General features: G+C 40.9%; 1 protein-coding gene across 4 annotated transcripts in view; it reads right to left on the bottom strand.

Moving 5' to 3' along the window:
* Positions 1-2,454: 2,454 nt before the first annotated feature.
* LOC308643752 (uncharacterized protein) overlaps positions 2,455-21,974 on the bottom strand; it is a 160,071-nt gene continuing 140,551 nt past the window's right edge. For 2 of the 4 annotated variants that reach the window (XM_081283913.1, XM_081283902.1), the window contains 2 exons: positions 17,527-17,692; positions 2,455-3,149 (listed from right to left, as the gene is read on the bottom strand). The gene's annotated coding sequence lies outside the window, so the exon portion shown is untranslated. Of the gene's footprint in view, positions 3,150-13,498; positions 13,604-17,526; positions 17,693-21,974 lie in introns of all 4 variants that reach the window. The other 2 variants (XM_081283914.1, XM_081283915.1) reach the window with 2 other exon arrangements.

Here is a 21,974-nt window from a genome sequence, read left to right as displayed (position 1 = left end):
TTATTATCATTAACCTGTCCAAACTCCTCCAGTCCTGTCTTGACTTCCTTTTCCATAGGGAGAAAATTTTAATAGAGGCCTCCGTTAGGATGCCACATCAAAAATGCCAAGTAGAAAGAAAGGTCATATGTATAATAACCTTTCATTTTTTTTCCAAGTTGCTGAGCCAGGCCTCAAACTTGCAATCCTCCTGTCTAGGCCTCCCAAGTAGCTGGGTTTACAAGCATGCATCACTGCACCCAGTCACATATATTAACTTTTGATAGTGCATGTGTTCTGTATGTTGCACCATGTTGGTTCATTAATCCTTAAGGGATTACTGTAGCCCAGTGACTTTGATTAGGGAACTGCCTGAGAGACAGTGGAAAAGGGCTAGAGGAGTTTGGTGCCAGAGATGATCTGTGATTATCTTTGAGAAAAAGAAAGTGAATGAGATTAAGATGTAGACTCACTCCAATTAATTTGGGGCCCAAATTTTGCCAATGCCACCTCTTACCATAACATTAGGAAGTAAACTCATTATTTTTCATGATATAGAGTTATGGTTCCTTAGCAATCTTTTTTAAATCTATAAAATCTTTCTCCTTAGCGCTCTTGTCAAGCAACACTAAACCAGCATGCTGTATTGTTGCCTGTATGTTCTATGTAATCTCTCCCTCCAGTCCTGGAATATTTCCCACCATTTTTCTAGCTAATTCCTACTCATTAATCAGATTATTTTGTTCTGAAAAATCTATCCTCACTAGGCTTGGTGGCACATTCCTGTAATCCCAGTGACTAGAGAGGCTGAGACAGGAGGATCACGAGTTCAAGGCCAGCCTCAGCAACTTAATGAGACCTTGTCTCAAAATAAAAAATAAAAAGGGCTGGAGATGTGGCTCAGTGATTAAGCACTCCTGGGTTTGATCCCAGGCCTCCATATAAAAATATATATTCCTCATCACCTATTTTGAGATTACGTACATTACCATACCATCCTGAGTTCTCCTTCCTTAGCTTAACAAACATGCTTAATTTCTTCTTTAGTTTCCATTCTCCATAAAAGATAACTCTCATGGGTATCCTGTTCACAGCTGTATCTTATATCACTATGCAGGTAGATAGATACTAAATAAATATTTGTTAAAGAATGAATGAATGTGCTAAAAGAAAACATGAATTAGAGACTTGTGCATTGCCAAGGGAAAAGAATGCCGAAACTTCTCAGGCTGCAGATATGTATCCCTGTGGTATGACTGCCAGCATAGTATAAAGACCCAAGATAGCATGTCTTTCCTAGCACAAATTTCATAAATGGTAAAATAATTTAAAATATTCCTATGTCAACCTGAATCCAGAGAGAGGTATTGATACTGAGCTCAAATTTGTATAATCGTAAAGATAAAGTTGAAGATGCAAAAATTGCAAACTCTGTAGAAAGCTGCTAGTAGCTATACCTTGAGATCTCCTAGAGGTACATCTTTCTTCTGTGTTTGCAGCATGACTATAGGTGGTGCAGTGTATGGTAATGACACATAGGGAAGGCCTGGGAATCGACAGAAGCTGTATAGTCTCCCTAGTTCCCTTTCACTTCAAAGATGGGGACATATTGATATTCTCACAGAGAACATGAGGATCATCAATGGACCTCATTTTTTTCAGGGATCAACAGAGGTTATGGTGATTCAACGGCTCCAGTAACCCAGATATCTTATCAGCTCCCACAGACCTTCTCAGTAGGCTTCTCATATTAAATACTTCCCAGTGAGAGTAACTATGTTTGAGTTTTTGCTGTCCACCTTCTTTTGCTGCAGGAAAGACTAATTGGGAACCTGTGATATGCTAGACCCTGTCTTGGATGCTAGGAAGATAGGAGTTCCTTCATGGAGCTTACGTTCTGGTGGTGAACATATAATTAATAAACAACATAATTTTATTTTTCATTTTTTAATGCTAAAAAAGAGGATGAACCAGGGTAATCTTTTTTTTTTTTAGAGAGAGAGAGAGAATTTTTTTTTTTTTTTTTAGTTCTCGGCGGACACAACATCTTTGTTTGTATGTGGTGCTGAGGATCAAACCCAGGCTGCACACATGCCAGGCGAGCGCGCTACCGCTTGAGCCACATCCCCAGCCCAACCAGGGTAATTTTGATGAGATGGTAAAGGAAAGCTTCTCTAGGATGGTAATATATGAGCTAACACCTGTACAATGAAAAAGAGCTAGTTGTATGATTTAAAAATTTCAGGCAGAGACTAGGATACTGACTGATATAATAACTTATCCAATAGCTCTTCAGGGATCGAGCCAGAATCTCTTTGGTTCAAAAGCCCATTCTGTTTGTTCATATCACTTTTCTTCTCAAATGAGATGATATATGGGAAGAGATTTTACAAACTATAAAGTACTACTCCGCTGTAAGACATTGTCAGATAATAATAATAATAATAATGGCCACTAGAATTAAAAAGCAAAACAAACACAGCTGAATTTTTTATTTTCAGGCAAAGGAATATACAGTTGGCTGAGGGCAAAGAGTGTTTTTTCATTGTTAAGGAAAGTATCTCATAACTGTTATGCTTCTTAGTCAATTCATATACTGCCATGACAAAATACCTGAGACCGGGTAATTTATAAGGAACAGAAATTTATTTCTCACAGCTCTGGAAACTCACAATTCTAGAGGGTGGCAGTTCAAGATCAGTATGCCAGCAGGTTCAATGTCTGGTGCTGATCCAGTCTCTCTGCTTCCAAGCTGGCACCTTGTTGCTACATCCTCTGGAGAGGAGGAATGCCGTGTCCTCACATGATGGAAGAGATGGAAAAGAGAAGCCTAGCTAGTACCCTCCAGCCCTTTTATAACAGTGCTCATCCCATTCATGAGGGAAGAGCCCTGATAGCCTAATTATCTCCTAAGATCACCAATTCTTCATACTATTGCATTGGGGAGAAAAAACAAATAATAATATGCTGGAATAAATCCAGAGCTGTGTACATGAATGGGTAAAATAAGACCCATAATTCATTAGTCGGGGAAGAAGATTTTTCAGACCTAAGGATCTTGCTGTAACTCACCAGGATCACTCAAAGTTCATGGCTTCTTTAACAGCTTTCGGTGGTTAGGACAGGTGAAGTACAACACAGTATTCAATGTGCAATGGTCAGAGCAAACTCTGCTTTAAACGAAAAAAAAAAAGTGGCCCTTAACAATAGTATTATTCAGTAGATGAAGAAACTAGTACCCATATGTTAGCTGTCTTGCCTAAGTCATTTATACACTGCGTTGTTTGTAGATCTGAATCTGGAACCCAGGTCCTTAATTCTCCTTTTTTTTTTCCTAATGCACCTGATGGGAAATTTGGAGGTCTGTATCTGCATTATTCCTCTTTAAATCCTCTAAGGCTAACACATAGTAGATACTCAAGAAATCTTTCCTGAATTGAATATCTTAGTATCTCCCGAATTGCTTCTCACTTTTTTTTTAAGAGAGAGTGAGAGAGGAGAGAGAGAGTGAGAGAGAGAGAATTTTTAATATTTATTTTTTAGTTCTCGGCGGACACAACATCTTTGTTGGTATGTGGTGCTGAGGATCGAACCCGGGCCGCATGCATGCCAGGCGAGCACGCTACCGCTTGAGCCACATCCCCAGCCCCTCACTTATTTTTAATTAAAAAAAAAAATAAGGGGAGTTTGATTAGGGATCATCTGTAAATACGAAGACTAGGCAGAATTAAAGGCATGCGGCTGTTGATCCAATTTTTTGGTCAGTAAATGATGAAAATCACAAGGGAGATTGAAAGAGTGAATTTGTTCCATTATAATTCCCACTGAGCATTTTTTACATACCAAGAACTTATACATATTAACTATCTCAACCCTCACAACAGCCTCACAAGTAAACCAAGTCTCTAGGAGGTTTGGATTCACTGAGTTCATGTGTACCCTCTCTTTTATAAAATTCTCAGTTGTATGCATTCCTAACATCACTCAGGATTCAAGGTTCAGAAAGCCAAGAAAGGAATCTGATATATTCCTAAAACTAACAGTTCTGCCTCAATCTTATTTCTGTACTCTCCCCGTTCCTATACTAACTCATCAAACTTTGTTATTGTTGTCTGAAATAATTTCTTTAAGCATAACACTACCAAAAAAGGGCAAATGAAATACAAAGAATACCAATGTTTTGTTTGCGGAGTAATGAGATATGCCTTGTATTATCTAGGACCCAGGAATTTCAGCCCTGCACCAATGGAGTCTTTGCCCAAGTCACAGGTGAAAATCAGCGTAGCTCCAGGTATGAAGCTAAGGTTTGTCTTCTCCCAGGAGGTGGCAGCAGCAGCAGGCTCAGCCTGCTGGAGAATCAGACAGAACTCATCTGTTTTTCTGTTGGCATCCAAACCTAAAAATGCCTGGTTCCAGAGACCATTTTATCCCTTCTTCGGTTTGCTGAGCTTGGTTGGAGACAGAGCATAGGGAAGGAGCTGGCACAGATTCCTCTCTATAAGTACCTTTTTTTTTTTTTTTTGGTAAATATTTTGGTCTGGGCTGTGACCTTGAAGCATGTGTGAAGGAGGGTCAGGAAGTCTCTGGTCAGAGAAAAAGAGCTTCAGAGAGAAACAAATAGTAATTGAAACACTTACATCCGTACTAGCGTACATCCAGAGGACACCAGCTCACGGTTTGGTGCCACATACAAAAAAAATATAGACTCTGACCTCTTCCCAGCTACCAGCCAGCTGACCTTGTCATCGAATCTGTCGGAGCTGCAATATCCTTGTCCACCTACAGGTTCCTGATGAGAATATTAGCATAGGAAATATGCTGGTTAAATTCCCTCCTTCACCCAGTGTGGACCAGGAGATCCTAAAGCACCTGCTAATTCTTTTCTTTCCTTCTTTTTTTTTTTTTTTTTTTTTTTTTTTTTTTTTTTTTTTTTTGGTATCAGTATTGAACCTAGGGGGCACTTAACCATTGAGCAACATCCCCACTCCCTTTTTATATTTTATTTAGAGACAGGATCTCACTGAGGTGCTTAAGGTCTTGCTGAATTACTGAGACTGCCTCCTGCTCCAGCCTCCCCGGTTGCTGGGATTATAGGCATGCAGCAGCACCTGCTAATTCTTAATTTATAAGTTAATACACCTTTATTTTCCGGATTAAGTGGGGCTGGGTCTTCACCCTTTTAGTATTTTTAAAATCTCAGACACAACAAAGCTTTGCTGGTTCCAAGTTAATTCCAGTTGAGCACAAACCCTAGTTTGGCAGATTCTGCCAGCTGCATAGGAGGTGGGCAGAAATCCCAGGAAACGTCTGGACACCACACAGCTATGGACGAACTGTCAGCTGCTAGGTGCTACTTTGCAAATTACCCCATCTAAATGAAACTAACAAAATGATATTTCAAAAGAGCAATTAACACTGATTCCTAGTGTATTTGAAATTAAAAGGCCTTTGGGGAAGAGTGACATTGGCTCTAAAAAAAAAAAAAAAAAAAAAAGAGTATCCCAGCCCTCTGGGTAGAAATGTTTAGTTTAAGGAGATTGTTTAGTGGGGACCTTTCTATGCTTTTCTTCCATCACCACAGTCAGAGGGTCAGCCTGGTCTTTGTGAAGAATAAGATAAAACTAGTTCCTCTTTTTTCCCCCTACTTCATCCTGTTTGCTCTGATTCATGTTGCTTGCTTCAAACTCCCATTCAATAAACACTTATTAGGCACCTCCTATTTGCCAGGTTCTGGGAATATACCTGGATACTAAGGAGGTTAGGTGAATAGTCAGATACTATATAGAGAAGTAATATATATTCAGAAGGGGATGGCAAAAAAAAAACCCCATAATACTAGTGGTGGTAGAAGTAGCATTATCCTTGTAAGTACAGAGGCTGAATATAAGCTGAATGACAGCTATCTCTATGATATAGTAGAATCAACTAGAAATAATCCCATAATCCTACCAGGTTTTTCCCCTGTGGGTTTGTAAAGGTAATCTTTTCTTTTTTTTTTTTTTTTCCAAATCAAAGGTGTCAGAATCCCTTCTGGATTAGGAGCTTTGGCTCCCAAAAGCCACTATAAATGGAAACATGAATATATTACCTGGCATGAAAGGACCAGACTAACTGGGAAAGCTTCCTCCTCTACCTGTTCCCTGTAAGAATATTAGTACAGGTGATAGGCAGGTTAAATGTCTCGGTGTTACTAACCACAGGGAACTGTAGAGCAACAGAGATAAGAGAGCTCGGTGATGATAGCAGATTCCAAACAGCTCCACACTTGAATGGGGAACCTAGAGGGCAAATCAGACAGCAAGGGGACACAGAGCTGCCCAGGTCAGCAAGAGATGAGCAAGAACACTACAGCAAACAAGCAAAAAGGAAGCAAACCATGTCTCCTGGTTCTTCCACATGCGAGATCACTCTGAGGTCAACTGAAATTTGCCATCAAAAATATACCAGATGCCCTCATGTTGTTGGAATCAAATCATTTCTCAAATGCAAATTTTTATAGAGGGCTTTTTTATCATGTTGATAATTTTGATTTATTTTCTACGTGAACAATTTCAAATAAGTTCTAAATGATCTCCCATTCTTCCCAGCTACACAACCAATTTATAGCAAGGCAGTTACTAAATACATAGCACAAAGTTTGAGAAGCTCTGACCTTTGGCTTAATTTTATCCAACTTAATATTTGGGTTACTGCATTCATAGGCCAAAAACTAGCCAGCATTATAATGGAATTCTCTGGAGAGCACATTCAATAGTGAAGCGCGGAAGTAACAGTTCTCACTCTTAGCCCAGCATTGGAATCAACTCCCACATCACACCCCAAACCAATTTCATATTAGAGGTAGGGCTTAGGCCTTGATGTATTGTTTTGAAGATCCTCTAAATACTTCCATGTACAGCCAAGGCTGAGAATCTTCCTGCCTTAGAATGAACAGACAGGAAGCTGCTAGTTGCTTCTTCCATCAGGATTCTTCCATTATCAGTTTCTCCCAAGGAGCCAGCATCAGGAAACCAGGATGTCCAGCTTGGACATCACTTTCAAAGGTGTCCCGCCTCATTCACCAGCTCTACAGTGACATAAAGGGTTGTGAACAGGAGTTCATCGTGTTTCAGAGAGAACAATCGCCATGCTCCAGGGATCCCACACGGTCTTCAAAGCAAACAAGTACTTAAAAAAAGAAATCCTCCAAGCTTCTCTGTCTTTTCCCTCTCCTCCTCTGTACCCATCTTTCTCCTCCCCCTTCTCTTCCTACCCAGCTGTCTCCTTCACCTGCTCTGGAGGCTCATCACTGTCCTTCTGTGTCCTTCCTCTCACTCCTGGTTCATCCTCCACTGCTATCTGGGCCTCCCTCTTCTTTCTGTATCTGTCTCGGTTTCTTTTACTGTCTATTCTCTTCCCACAGCACACAACTTTCTTCTCTATTTTATCATCTTTCCCTTACAGCTCCTTCATTAACACAGAAAAAAAGGCCTTGGCAGATATTTATAATTATTAAGCTATTTTGTTAATTTTAAAAGCAGATAAGTACTGAAAATATATTTCACTCATCAAAGAGATAAAAAAAATGCTCATAAAATACAAACCATAATGTGTGTGCGTGCATGTGTGTGTGTATTTTTTTTCCAGTACTGGGAATAGAACCCACAGCCTCACACAGGCTAGGCAAGCAATCTACCACTGAGCCACATTTCCAGCCCTATAATAATTATTTTAATAACTTCCTATATTGGCCCTAGGTTACTTTTTTCATGTAGTTCATTGACCCTCAATAGAAAAATGATTCTCTGTTCTCCAATAATTCTGACAGCAGCAGCTGACATCAATATAGAAAGAGCAACAAGCTAAAAACAGTAGTTGAGTGTATACACCCTGAATTGCATATTCAGTTGCAAAATCATCATCATTATTATTGTAATTACAGAGGGGAGGCATTTCAATAATTGTTCAAAGTGTCTTCTTGAGGAAATAACTAAATCAGGGCCAGCTGTCACAAACCAATCTACAATAATGATCCCCGTATGTGCATCTTCAGTATTCATAGCAACGCTACAGTAACAGATTTGTGCATTCATCTAATGTCCCTAAACAACCGAAAAAATAGCAAACCTATGATCAGATCTGATGTCTCACTTGGTAGTTGACCTATGTTTCTAAACAGTGTCCCTGAATAACCTTAGACTCATAAATCGCCAAACAAAAATTGCATCATCAATTTAATTACAAACTAGGGTGGGTGGCCTAGCATCCACCTGCAACATGATGGCCCCAAACCTAGGTACATGGGGACAGTGGAAGGCAGGTAGGGAGATCAGCACACAACTAAAAATCTTCAGGAGAAACAGCCACCAAGACAGACATGTTTTATTGACTTGAAAATTGTAAACAAACGGGAACTATGAAGGCCTTGTTTTTAGTTTACTTGTGAAATCAGCCAAAAGTATTTGATATTTTCTCTTCCCAAGATACAGCTGTGAAATGACTAATAGGAATTAAGGGAGCCTGCACCAGGAACTGAATGTGCCACTTCACTGAGAACAAAAAAATGTTCCCCTGATAGAGGCTGTTCTCTCAGATGAATACCTTTAAGGAGGAGCAGTCAGGCATGGACATTGTGTATTTGTGAAACACCTTTGCAAAAATTTCCCATAGCTCAGTATATTTGAACCCTGGTTATATATTTAATTTCATGTTCCTAAAAAAAAACAAACTCTTAAAGAGAGGGAAAAAAGAGAAGCTGAAAGAAAATGTCTATCATATTACTTTTCCTTGCTGGGCCACTTTGGCTTTCCAAATCGGAGTCTTGCTGAAAGCTGGGCCTGAGCCACATAAGGGTCATGACCTAAAGGAGCTTGCTAACTGCACCGATGTGACCTTCCTAGGTTCGAGAGTCTGAAAATTATACTCCTAGTTGCAGTGGCTCCTATCATTTACATATTTGCATCTTCAGCTAAAAGCAAGTTAACCCCCACGCAACCTTATCTTGTTACTGTAATGAAAATGTTTCCTACAAACTTATCTGAAAGGGACACTGATTGACATTTTAAAAGTTGTTTATAAAGCACAATCTGTATATTTTTAACTGGGAAAGTAAGGCATGACCTTAATAAAAATAAACCAAAACTTCAAAAATGGTTTAAAATGGAAGGGGAAAAAAATTTCCTTCCCACTTTTATCATAGGGAAAGCACTGATAACTATTTCTTGTCTATTTTTTCCATGGAAGGATATATAATATATACAGGATTTTAACACAGAGCATATTGTATAATATGTACCCTGTACTTTATTCACTTAAAAATGTATCAAAAATATTTCCATGTCAGCACATATAGATCTTTGAATCATTGGATATGCCATGAATTTATTTAACCATCACCCCAATCAATGAATACTTAATTTTTTACACTTATACCATTATTATAAATAATGTTTCTATGAATATCTTTATATACCTATCATTGGTAACTTATATGACTTTGCAGGATAAATTCCTTTCAATGAAATTCTGTATTTTAATGTAAGCATATTTAAAGTTGGGTTAGTTGTTCCCAAATTGTAACCCCAATGAAGTTGTTCCAAATCACATTTCCATCCACTGTGTATGTTCCACTATAACTTTGCTAAAATTAGATTTTATCAAACTTTAAACTTTTTCTCATAGAAAAAAATTTTAGCATGCTGTCATGAATTGCATTTTTCTAAGCACTAATGAAATTGAGCATTTTTTCTGAGTAATTTTTGCCTTTCATGTTTTCTTTATGAAACATTTATTCATATTTTTTATCTGTTTTTCTGATTATTTTATCCTGGTAAGACTGTACGCTTTCTTTGTGCGATAAATAAATATGCACTTTTCTGTTGGATTGAGATAATTTTTTCTATTGGGCCGTTCATCCTTGGCTCTGTTGACCGTGTTTTCTTGCTGCTGTTCTTGTCATCATTTTTGTTTTTGCCAAATAAAAGTTTTAAGTGTTTTACACAAATGCATTTATCAGCATTTTCTTTTTTAGTTTCTGAGCTTTGCCTGTGTTTTAAATGTAAGCTGTCTTGATTTGGGTCTCTCTGCAGTTGTAGCTTGATTTGAATTCCACGACGTCACAGGGTATAGATGAAGAAATTAGGTTTCCCTGTGGAAAGAGAAGACTCCTCCCATTGTCCCCCGGCAACTAGCTGGCCTCACAAAATCCGGTTAAGTTCCATGGAAGAGTACTTTCCCCTCTTTTTGTCTCTGTTTTGTATATACAAGCTCCAGAACAGTCTTATCAGTAGAAGGAATAATCCGGCTATTTTGGCACCAGACAGCCTGGATTTTGGTGCCAGAGTTGTCTGGGAAACGCACACAAAGCTGCCCAGCACCTAGACTTTGGGTTCTGTGGGATATTACACAAGGGGAGAAAGGAGGCCAAGGGGTTCCATGGGAAGCTGAGTTTATGTAAAGTTCCTCAGGCAGGGAGAAGCCCCCTGCCTCAGCCCAGGCCTCCACACCTGGCTTGAGCTAGCTTATTGTTCAGGCAACACCAAATGAATGCTCAGATTCATTCAAAACAGACTGCTTCTTGCAATACGTTAGATTAATAAGGAGTCAGGCAGTAGAAATGTGATGTGCTCTCTCCCCAACCCCAGCTTTTATTCTGAAAAATTCCGAACCCACAAAGGTTGAAAGAATGACTCACTAGATGCCCCTATATCCCTCACCTCAATTCAGCAATTAACATTTTTCACCCTTGCCTTTTCTATTTCTGTAATAGCCATTCTTATCTATGGAAGCATTTGAAAATACTTATAGTTGATAGTTCATTTTAAATAATTCAGTATACATCTCCTAAGAATAAGGGCATCCTATATAACTATGATACCATTCTCAGGCCTGGGAAAGTTAGTACTGATTCAACAATAATCTTTTAAGTTTGTATTTAAATGTCCTCAATTTCCCAAATGCCTTACATAGGCATTTTTTTTCTTCGATCCAAGATCTTAACAAGGTCCATACATTGCATTTGATTCTGTCTCTCTAATTCAGTGTCCTGAGATGGCCATTTAGCAACATCTGGAGACATTTTTGTCATGATTAGGGGGGCTACTGGCATTGTATTAGTTTATTTTCTGATGCTATAAGAAAATACCTGAGAGTAGACACTTTATAAAGAAAAGAGATTTGTTTGATCCACAATTTTGGAGGCTAGAAGTCCAAGATCATATGGACCTATGTGTTTAACCTTGGATGAGTGCCCCCACGCTGCCTGCATCTCAACATGGCGGAGAAAAAGGAATCCAATATACAGAAAGGACCAATCACCCTTGGGCCATTTTGCTTTATAACAGCCTACACTTGCAAGAACTAACTGGGCTCTGACAAGCATTACATTCATTAATCCCTTCCCAAGCCAGAGCCACTAATGAACTAATCAACTTTTATTGGGCCCCACCTCTTAAAGGTTCTACCACCTCTCAACATCACCAACCTTACAACACAGGCACCTTTGAGTAACAAGTCTCATCCAGCCCATAGCAGGTATCAAGTGGATAGAGACCACCGGTGCCTGCTAACTATCCTATGATCCACAGCCTCCCATAACAAAGCATTACCTGTCCAAAATGTCAATTAATGCCAAGATTAGAAAACCATGTTCTAGTGTTATGACTGGGATACAAGGTGTCCCCCAAAATTTCCTGTGTTAGTGCAAGAATATTGAGAGGTGAAATGATCAGATCACGAGGTCTGTAACCTGATCCTAGTTTAAATAGTATAAATAGACTGACTGGGTGGTCACTATAGGCAGGTGGGGTGTGGATGGGTGCATCTGCACTTCAGCCCCTTCACCTCTCAGCTTCCTTCCTGCCTTGAGTTGAGCCGCTTTCCTCTACCATGCCTTGCCATGAGGTTCTGCCTCACTGCAGTCCCAGAATGAGTTACAAAGTCAGCCATCCATGGACTGAAGCTCTGAAACCATGAGCCAAAATAAACTTTTCCTCCTCTAAGTTGTCCTTGTCGGGTATGTTGGTTACAGCAACGAAAAGCTGACCAACACATCTAGTTGATCTAAAACCGGCTCGCAATTTTGTTGTTGTTTTTCATGACTCTGATCCTTCTATACCATCAAAGCCAGATGTTTTGTAGATTGTCCCACATGGTAATTTTTTTCTGATTATTTCCTCAGGAATAGTTTCCATTTAACTAATAGCAAGAATATTAAATAGATGACTATACCAGTTGGTTACTACTGAGTAATGAGCTACCTTCTGGGAGGACAGGAGATGAGAAAGGGGGAGCATTTATTGAGACCTATGCTTAGACCAGGCACTCTGGTCACTTCAACAGATTTTGTTGGCAAAAGCAAGTAACAAAGCCAACCCAGAGTGGAACGGTAGAGAAATACACTCTACTTCCTGTTGCAATCTATTTATCACAGTGATACTGAGTCCTCTTATTGCACCATACCAGTATGTATACAGTGTCATGTTGTCCCACTCTTAATGATGTTAAAAGTTTGATCCTTGGTTAAGTGGTCATGACTAATGTCTTCCATGGAAATCCTTATCTTTTCCATCATGTGGGGTGATACTTGGGTGCATGGTGTCAGTCCTTTTCCCCATTGTCTTGGCTTCCTGGGCCCATAGTAGCAAAGTACTTACAAATTGAGTCGCTGAAAACTATAAAAATGTATGAAGGCTGGAAGTAGGGGGGAAGTGTGTTCCCTTGGGAATCTGTAGGGGCAAAGCCTTCCTTGCCTTTCCCAGCATTTGGTAGCCCAAGACGTTGTGTGGCTTGCAGCCTCAGCACGGCAGTTCAGCCTGCATCCTCACGTGGCATCCTCTCGTGTGCCTGTGTTTTCATATGGCCACTTACCCTAAGTAAGGATACCAGTCATTTTGAATTAAGAACCTGCCCTACTCCCTATGGCCTCCTCTTGACTAATTACATCCGCATCAACCCTGTTTCCTAGTAAAAGCATATTATGGGGATTAGGATATCAAAATTGGGGGTAGGGGAGGAGATAATTCAACCGGTAATGTCCATCACCTTCACTCAGTGGTTTTACTATCCACTGATAGGACTTGCATTAGTTATCACCTTGCAGATTGCAGAACTGTGGTTTTTTTAAAGTTTCATTGTCTCTTCAACTTTTATTAGCTGGCATTTTTCCAAAGAGAAGAAGGTTTGTTTTTCCTATTTCTCATCTTTCTCTCCTCCTTTCTTCTCTCCTTCATTTTTAGAATCATTTATGTTCATGGCTTTTTGCTTTGTATACAATCATTTTTTTTTTCAATGCCAGAGATTGAATCCAGGACTTCGTGCATGCTGGGCAAGCCCTCTGCCACTGAGCTACTTCCCCAGCCCTGCAACCATTCTTTTTATACAACCATACAAACAACATTTTCATGATCAAATTGTCTCAAGACTTGACTAGTGAGAGTCCCTAAGGTCAACTCTTAGGAAAAGAAAGAACAAATAAGTTGTTAAACTTTTTCAATATTTAAAAATTAAAACAGAAATATTGAATATGATCGCTCCAACTCACCCACTTCTACAGGACCCTTTTCTGTCATCCAGCTAAGACAGGCTCTTGTTTTCCTCCCGGAAGTTATGCGATTGTTCCCCAAGCTGATAGATCACATTGTCATTCCTAATGTATAGCCATAATCAAAGTTGTCATTTATTGAGTGTTCTGCTTTACATGTATTTATTTGTAACTGTCACAGCAACTCTGTGCATAAGTAGTGTTTCTACATATTACAAATGAGAAATCTGAGACTTTTTAAAAATATTTTTTAGTTGTAGATGTACCTATATTTTTTACTTACTTATATGTGGTGCTGAGGATTGAACCCAGTGCCTCACACATGCTAGGCAAGCATTCTACCCAGAGCCACAACCCCAGCCCAGAAATCTGAGACTTAAAGTGAGATACTGGAAAGAGCATGGATTTTGGTAACTGATGGTTTGAATCCTGACTCTGTCATTTATTGGTGTGTGATTTAGGCCTCTGCAGCCTTGGTTTGTTTATCTTGCTATCAGTGATGATGACATTTGCCTCATAGGTTGAGCCTAGCAACTTACCTGACAGAGAGTAGGTGCTGTTAGTTTGCTGTTAGTTCTCTGTTATGTAGCCTGATGAGAGGCTAGGACTCTCGGTCCACCAGCAACTAAACAGGATTCATCTATCTCATTAATTCTGAAGGTGCTCATTAGGAATGAAAGGTAGTTTAACCTAAGTTTCAGCTAAAGTTTGCCTTTAAGTATCTTTCAAGAAACAAACAACAACAACAACAAAACAGTTCATTAATCATTTTCTTAGTATTGTAGAAAGGTGGGGCTGGGATTTAGCTCAGTGGCAAAGTGCTTGCCTTGCATGTGCAAAGCCCTGGATCTCCCCAGTTTAAAAAAAAAAAAAAAACTGTAGGAAGAATATCATGTCTATTCAACATAAGGGAACAACTTTGAGGAAGATCTTTAGCATGTTACATGCACATTAAGAAGCTCATATGGGGCTGGGGTTGTGGCTCAGTGGTAGAGCACTTGCCTAGTATGTGTGAGGCACTGGGTTCAATTCTCAGCACCACATATAAACATCAGCATCTAAAAAAAAAATTTTTTTTAAAGAAGCTTATTTATAGCCAGGCACGGTGGCACACACCTATAATCCCAGCAGCTCCGGAGGCTGAGGCAGGAGGATTACAAATTCAAAACCAGCCTCAGCAAAAACAAGGCACTAAGCAACTCAATGAGACGCTGTCTCTAAGTAAAATGCAAAAATAGGGCTGGGGATGTGGTTCAATAGTTGAGTGCCCCTGAGTTTCATCCCAGGCCGGCCCCCTCAAAAAAAGAAGCTCATTTATAAAATCACAGTCTTCAAAATAAACTCCAACTTTTGTCCACGTGGAAACAGTGGGTTTCATTTGTCCCACAAATAATGATGGAATACATTCTAAGAAATGGGAGGTTAGGCAATTTTGTCATTGAGTGAACATTACAAAGTGTTTTTACACATTTAGAGCTCACTGTGATGTCACTCGGTGGTAGAATTTTATGACACAGCATCATATATGCAGTCCACTTTTAGACAAAATGTCATTAGGTGGCCCATGACTGTAATATTGAGCGCCTACTGTGTTCCAGGCACCTGGGATACATCAGAGAATAAAACAAACATCCCTGCCCGCTAGTTGGAGGAGATAGGTGAAAAATAAACAGATTTGCAAATTAAATAGAGTGCTAAAAATAGGCGACTGCAAATGAGGAAAATAAACAAAGCAGGGAATGTATAGAGAATTACAATTCTAAATAGGACTGACATTATTTAAAAAGTGATATGTGAGCAGAGACTTGAAAGAAGTGAGGCAATTGGTCATGTAGCCATCTGGAAGAACAATAAATACAAAGGCCATTGGGCAGGAGTGTGCTTGGCCTGCTGGAGGCACAGCAAGGAGGCCAGTGTGCTGGAATGCAGTGGAGGAGGGGAAGGACTTTATCTAACAAACACTTCAAATAGCCTCTACTGTTTTAAGCACTTAAAAAAAATAGTAGGTAGGCCTCCCAAAACCTATAGGGTATGAACACTAATTTTCTCTTTTCCAGATGAGGAAACTAAGGCACAGGAAGGTTAAATAACTGCCCCCAAATCATACAGCTATTTTGTGATATAGCTGGGCTTGGAACTGAGTGGTCTGTTTCCAGTGACAGAGGCCTTTAAGCACCAGAGGATGCTGCGTTTCTTCTTAGTAGTAAGAGGTGAGGTCTGAGAGGTGAGGACTAGATCCCATAGGTCACTGAGGACTATTGGGTAAAGACTTGGTGTTTAGATGGGGTTCAGTGTCAGAGTGCGGTGTGGGTGGGAGAGGTCCTGGGTGGGAAGGGAGGATATGGCATTTACCCTTAATGGTATCTGTCTTAGAAGAGGAAAATGCATTTTTGCTGTCTTTTCAGAAATTTCCAAAGTATTTACATATTTTAGGTCTATATTACTCTTGGCATTTAATATGTTTCTAATAGATTCTAAAAGCTTTTAATTTATGGGAACAAAGAAAATATGATCTGTACCCTATCAATTACCATACATAAGGTAATCTCCTATTTTTAAAAATATTTATTTTTTAGTTGTAGTTGGACACAATAGCTTTATTTTACTTTTTTATTTTTATGTGGTATTGAGGAGCGAACCCAGGGCCTTGCACTTGTGAGGCAAGTGCTCTACCACTGAGCCACAACCCCAGCCCCATAATCTCCTATTTCTGAAGTCTCTCTAGAACCTCTATTACATGATTCTAATGACAATCGTGTACTCGGTGATGCTTTCTTGGGGGCACCAAAGCAAAGTATTTTTGTTTCGTATAAGATTTTTAAAATAACTTTTATTTATATATTTTTATGTGGTGCTGAGGATCTAACCCAGTACCTCACATGTGCTAGGCAAGCAGTCCACCACTGATTTATAACCCAGCCCTCAAAGCACAGTTTTGATTACAAACTTTTTTTTTCCTACTGGGAAGGGGAAAAAAGTATAAGAACAAATGGACCATTTAAGATATGTCCTATCTATATGCCAAAGGTGATGGGTTAATGTTGCTACCTTCTTAGGGAATAATATGTCAGTACCCTGGTTAGGCCCCTCTGGGGCTCCATGACCTTGAATATGGAGTGATCCTGATGCAAATGTCATTGAGAATAATTAAAGGACTCAGGCTCCAGCAATTCGCCCATTTAAGGAACATTTAGGAGTAGCACAGTAGCGTCCTTATGGAGAAGAGAAGGTTGGGGAAGATTACAGAGTCATCTAAGAATCATATTAATGAGCATCATAGTCATAATTTATTTAGCATTTTCTGTATTCCTGAACTTGAGTTACCTAGTATCAGCCTCAATCATGTTACGGGCAAGGAAATGGTGGTTTAGAAACATTAATTGGTCAAAGTATACATCGTGTGACTCAAGCATAGTTCTGCTGGTCTCCAAAGCCCATGTTCCCACTCATCAGCTGTGTTGTCTAGGAATACAATCCTCTATGGCATATGAATGGTTCCTCTGGAACCCTCAAAAACACGATTTTTCTAGAGTGGTTCCATCATTCTAGAGTGAATTTTCTTAATTTCAAGTGATTCTAGAGTGAATTTCCATAACGGCAAGTTTCCACCTTCGCCTTCTTCTCTCAGTTTATCAGCTACATCCTGGAGGCCTCAGCAGATGCTCTCACCACCATCTCACAAATCCTGAGTTGCTGATACTGTCTCAGTCACTGCTGCAGCTGACTTGCTCTGTTTGGGCCCACAGAGTCCTGCTGCCAAATCTGCTACTCTTCTGCCTGGCTCTCTCCCCCGGCTGTGCTCACCAGCTATCCACCACACTGGTTTCTCACTCTTCCCTCAACCGAGATTAAAAGCCACACCACAGAGCACTGGGTATGGTTTGCTGTGAGATTAACAGTGAGAACAGGGGCCAGGACCCAAAGTACGAGGAAAGTCCTTCCTACTGGGGGTGAACTTGGACCACTGGGAAGTAGATGAGAAGGCATCAAGAAGATGGTTCCTTGTCCTCTATCCTCTGAGTACTTACCTGAGGCATGGTGTGGCCATGCCACTCGCCTGGCAGTATTGTATATGGTGGCACAGATGTTCCTACTGCCTTCTGCTGATGACCCAAGCATCACAAGGCCGCTTCCCATCTTCTTCTGTCTCTCTTCCCTTTTTCTCTCCCCTCTTACTGCCTGGGATTGCATCTCCTAAATAAAACATTACATTAATTCTTGGTTTGAGTTCTATTTTTTCTAGAAAACATGAGCTAAAATATTCAGGTTCAGTTTCTCCCAATGCAACCATCACTTCCTACATCTTCTTGGCTCAAAGCCAAAGCTCCTAAGAATGTGTTCCAAGGGGCTGGGGCTGTAACTCAGTGGTAAAGTGCTTGCCTAGCATGTGTGAGGCACAGGGTTCAATCCTCAGCACCCCATAGAAATAAAAAAAATAAAAAGTATAAAAAAAAGAATGTGCTCCAAAAGATAGGAATACCTGAAGGTAATATTGTCCATATTATGAGGGGAATTTAAATATTTCATCTCAAAACAATAAAAAAAAGTGCAACTTGTTTGGAAGAAAAGTAATTAAAAGGGTCCTTGGCACTAAAAAGATACCGAGCTCCCAAATCCCCAAATCCTTTCATTTCTTGAGTGTCTTGAACTAGCTTTCCTCTTCCTTTCCAGGCCTGTCCTGGTTTGGGTCCCCATGATTCTCACTTAGTCTATTATAATTGCTTCCTAATTTGTCTTTCTGCCTTCACATTCTCCACTCCTGATTTAACCTGAATACCACTGCCACCGTCAGGTAAATAGTCTTAGAACTGATTTTATCTTGTTCCCACATGTCCTAAAACCTTTAGTAACCTCTCACTGCCCATAGAATAATGCCTAAAGTGCCCTCTAAGACTAAGCTCAGATGACAACAGCAAAAGCCAGGCACTCAGGACCTTCCATGCACTTTTGCGACCTACATCTGCAGCTATCAAACCAACTATTGTATTCCTCTATTTGATTTATGCCACCAGCTAACCTAGGAAGCTTACTTTTCCCTAAGTATGTATTTTCTTTTTCTGCTATTGATGTGGACAACAAATACACCTGTGGATCTTGGTAACCCACTCCTCTCCCCTACAAGTGTCACAATGCCTGTCCCACCCATAACCCCTTCTAGGGGTTTCTAATTGGACACTGAATTGTGCATCATCTTCTTCTGCCATCCCAAACAAAGCCTCGCAGGCCAGGAGGGGGCACCTGTCTGGGCATCAAGTCCATGCTGATGAGATGGATTGTTTAGAAAGCTCTGCCCGGTAGCCTGCACCTGATGGTGAACCGTCAAGCCAGTCGGATCCTTTCGGGGAGTAGAATATGAAATCCACTGGAGGGAGTCAGCTGTTAGCAGGGGTAGAAGCTAGAAGATGCACAGAGGGAAGGAAGAAAGCTGAAGTCAGGTGGCAGCAGACACCAAGAGGCAGTAGAAGCTGTGAGACAGAGAAAAGAATAGCAAGTACCAAGAGCAACAGCAGCCACAGCAGAGTCGCAGCAACAGCAGATAATCACAGTCCAGCGAGAGATATTTACTGTCAAAGAGCCCACAGGATGGCCCAGTTGCTACGGCTGTACTGTGTGCTGACCATCTTCCAGTGCCCACTAGTCATTGCTTGAATTTAGATGGACGAAACCTGAGTATCTCTGTTCTGAAAATTAAGTTTTTGCCTCTGGAATCTCTATCAGATCAGATCATGGCAGGAAACATAAAGGCACAATTGGCTGAAAAAATGTTGATGAAGACATATTTACAGAGACTAGGCATATTAAGAGGATATTCAGGCTCCCGAGGACTAGCAAGGGTAGGAGCCCAGGGCTGAGAGAAAAGGGAAGGAAATTGTTTGATCAAAGTTGGGAAAGAGCTGGAATTCTGGAACAGCTACTGCCAAAACCATTGTGCTAAAGCAGTGAGAAAAAGAGAAGAAATGTCCTGACTTCTTTTTCCTCCTACCCTCTGCTACTTGCCGACACCTCCCACTGGCAAACCCAACAGTAAACCAGAAGGCAACGGAAACCAGGTGACGTGACATGTGGACCCAGAGCAGGGCAGCTTAATCTCTAGAACCTAAGGATATGATCTTATATGATGAAAATGTAATTAAGTTTGGGATCTTCAGAAAAGAAGAGAAGAAGCAGATCCTATATCACTGGGGTAGGCCCTACCTGCAATCACACACATCCTTAAAAGAGAAGTAGAGGAGGGATTGGGGTTGTAGCTCAGTAGCAGAACGCTCGCCTAGCAGGTGCGAGGTGCTGGGTTTGATCCTCAGCACCACATAAAAATAAATTAAAAAAATAAAGGTATTGTGTCAAATTACTACTAAAAACAAGAGAGAGAGAGAGAGAGAGAGAGAGAGAGAGAAGCAAAAGGAATTTAAGAGAGGAGAGAAGGAGGACATGTGACCACCGAGTGAAGTGGCCACAAGCCAAGGGAAGCCTAGGACCAACAGCAACTGGAAGAAGCAAGGAACAGATTCTTCCCTGGAGCCTTCGGGAGCCACCGGCTCTGCCAAAACCTTGATTTCAGACGTCTGACCTCCAGAACTGTAAGACAATAAAATACTATTGTTTTAAGCCACCCGGTTTAAAGTAATTTGTTATGGTGGTCACAGGAAACCAACCCAGGGCCAAATGTACAATGGCCAGCCAAAATCTATTCATTTCAATGACTCAGTGACATATATCCTTGATCACATTAGCCGGACATTCTTGTTCCTACCTTTTCTATTCCCTTTGGTACTTGTCTTGGAACCACTCATACGGTCCAGATTATACGTTCCTAACAACAGTTAATTTTGCATACAAATAGCTTTTCATCCCAGTAAGATTATGACATTCTCCTTTACAACAAGAACCCTGTCTCACCAGGTTCTCTTTGGAGCCCATAAAACTCTTCACACAGTACTTTGAACAGAGTGGACATGCCATAATTGGTAAATGAAAAAGAAAGCTTCCATTTGTCTATCTGTAAATGGAAAATAACAATTTCCACTGACTTGGCTTTCAGAGATAATGATGGTAGTGTTTCCTGGAAACAGTTTCTGTACCTGTAACAGAATGATATATCGAAACAACCATTCCTGCTGGAGCAATTCCTTAGGGGAAAAAAATGACACTTAGTTTTTGAGAGTCTCTCTAGTCCATGCAGAGCTGGAAGGACTGAAGAAGGAGCAGGCAGGGGATAATTAAGAAAATAGAAGAGCCAAAGATCCGTGTTTATTCAGGAACTTTGATTCATTCAATAAATATTTATCAAAGAACTATCACCTATGTTTATCAAATATAGTCATAGAAGCCAAGGAGGCACACATACAGAATAAAGCATGATCCCAAGTCAGTAATTGTCACACAATGTGGATGAATGCTTTTTATAAAGGCAAATGCTATGGGACCAGAAAGAAGGCAGTGATTAACCCCAGCGATGGGAGTTTCACTCCCCCAAAAGTGACACTTGAGCTAGTTTTTCAGGACTCCATCAAGCAGAGGCAAAGTCAAGAGCATTCCAGAACCAAGAGAAATAACTTTGCCTGAGCAGTTGCCAAGCCAACCACGCCCTGCTCAGTCCCATTGTATCCACAGAGGCCTATTTTTACGCATTATCCTCCTAGCTACTTTTTAAGAGAAGAGAATGCCAGCTACTTCCCTGTTTCGAATCCAGGTATTTTGTATATCAGAGAAAGGAGACTATCTGGAGGGAAAGTAGAGGTCGACTCCTGGCAAGTCCAAATAGCTATCCAAGAGTGCATTTAAATGGAAACATACCTTTCCTGCGTGTCCACCTCATTTCTGAAAACTGAATTAGGCTGTCCTGGGAGAAAATGTGGTAGCAGGGCATTTAGAGCCCTGGGGAAAGTAGGCAAGGACTGAGAACAGCCCCTGTCCCACAGCCCGCCATCAGTAGGCCCTTCTTTGAGATAAACAGTCCTTGAAAGGGAGTCAGGTCTGAGGCCCCTTTTCCTCCCCTAGGCTGACCTTCAGATCCCCCCCCCCCCCCCCCCCCCCCCCCCCCCCGGGAGCAGCTCTGTCCCCGGCACCGCCCAGCTTCTCTCCAAGGCCAGCCCTGCCAGGCCTCTGAGACCAGAGCTTGTGAGTGGGAGGAAAACCTCTTGGGAAATCATCCAGGAGAGAGGAAAAGCCTGGCCAGGCTCCACTAAGGGGCCCAGGGTTCCCTACCCTCACCGTGTGGCTGCCACTGGAAGATGGGGACGCTGGGGAGTCGGAATCCAGGCCCCAGCGTCCCCATCTCTGGTGCCTGTTTTCTCAGGCAGCCTCTACCTTCCAGCCCCTGCCAGGAAGCCGGCGGCCTTTTCGTGAATCAGTAATAACAAGGACAGAGCGTTCCGCCTGCCGGAGCCTGCTGGCTGGTCACTCTTTCCACTGCCTTTTGTTTTCATGCATCATTCCCCTCACTGCTTCTCAGATTCCTCGGGGCTTTGAAAAAAGC

The sequence above is a fragment of the Spermophilus citellus genome, assembly GCF_964194105.1.
Source record: "Spermophilus citellus genome assembly, chromosome: 3".
In the NCBI taxonomy this organism is placed as follows: Eukaryota; Metazoa; Chordata; class Mammalia; order Rodentia; family Sciuridae; genus Spermophilus; species Spermophilus citellus.
Note: the sequence above shows the minus strand (reverse complement) of the source record. Positions and strands in the feature narration are given on the sequence as shown.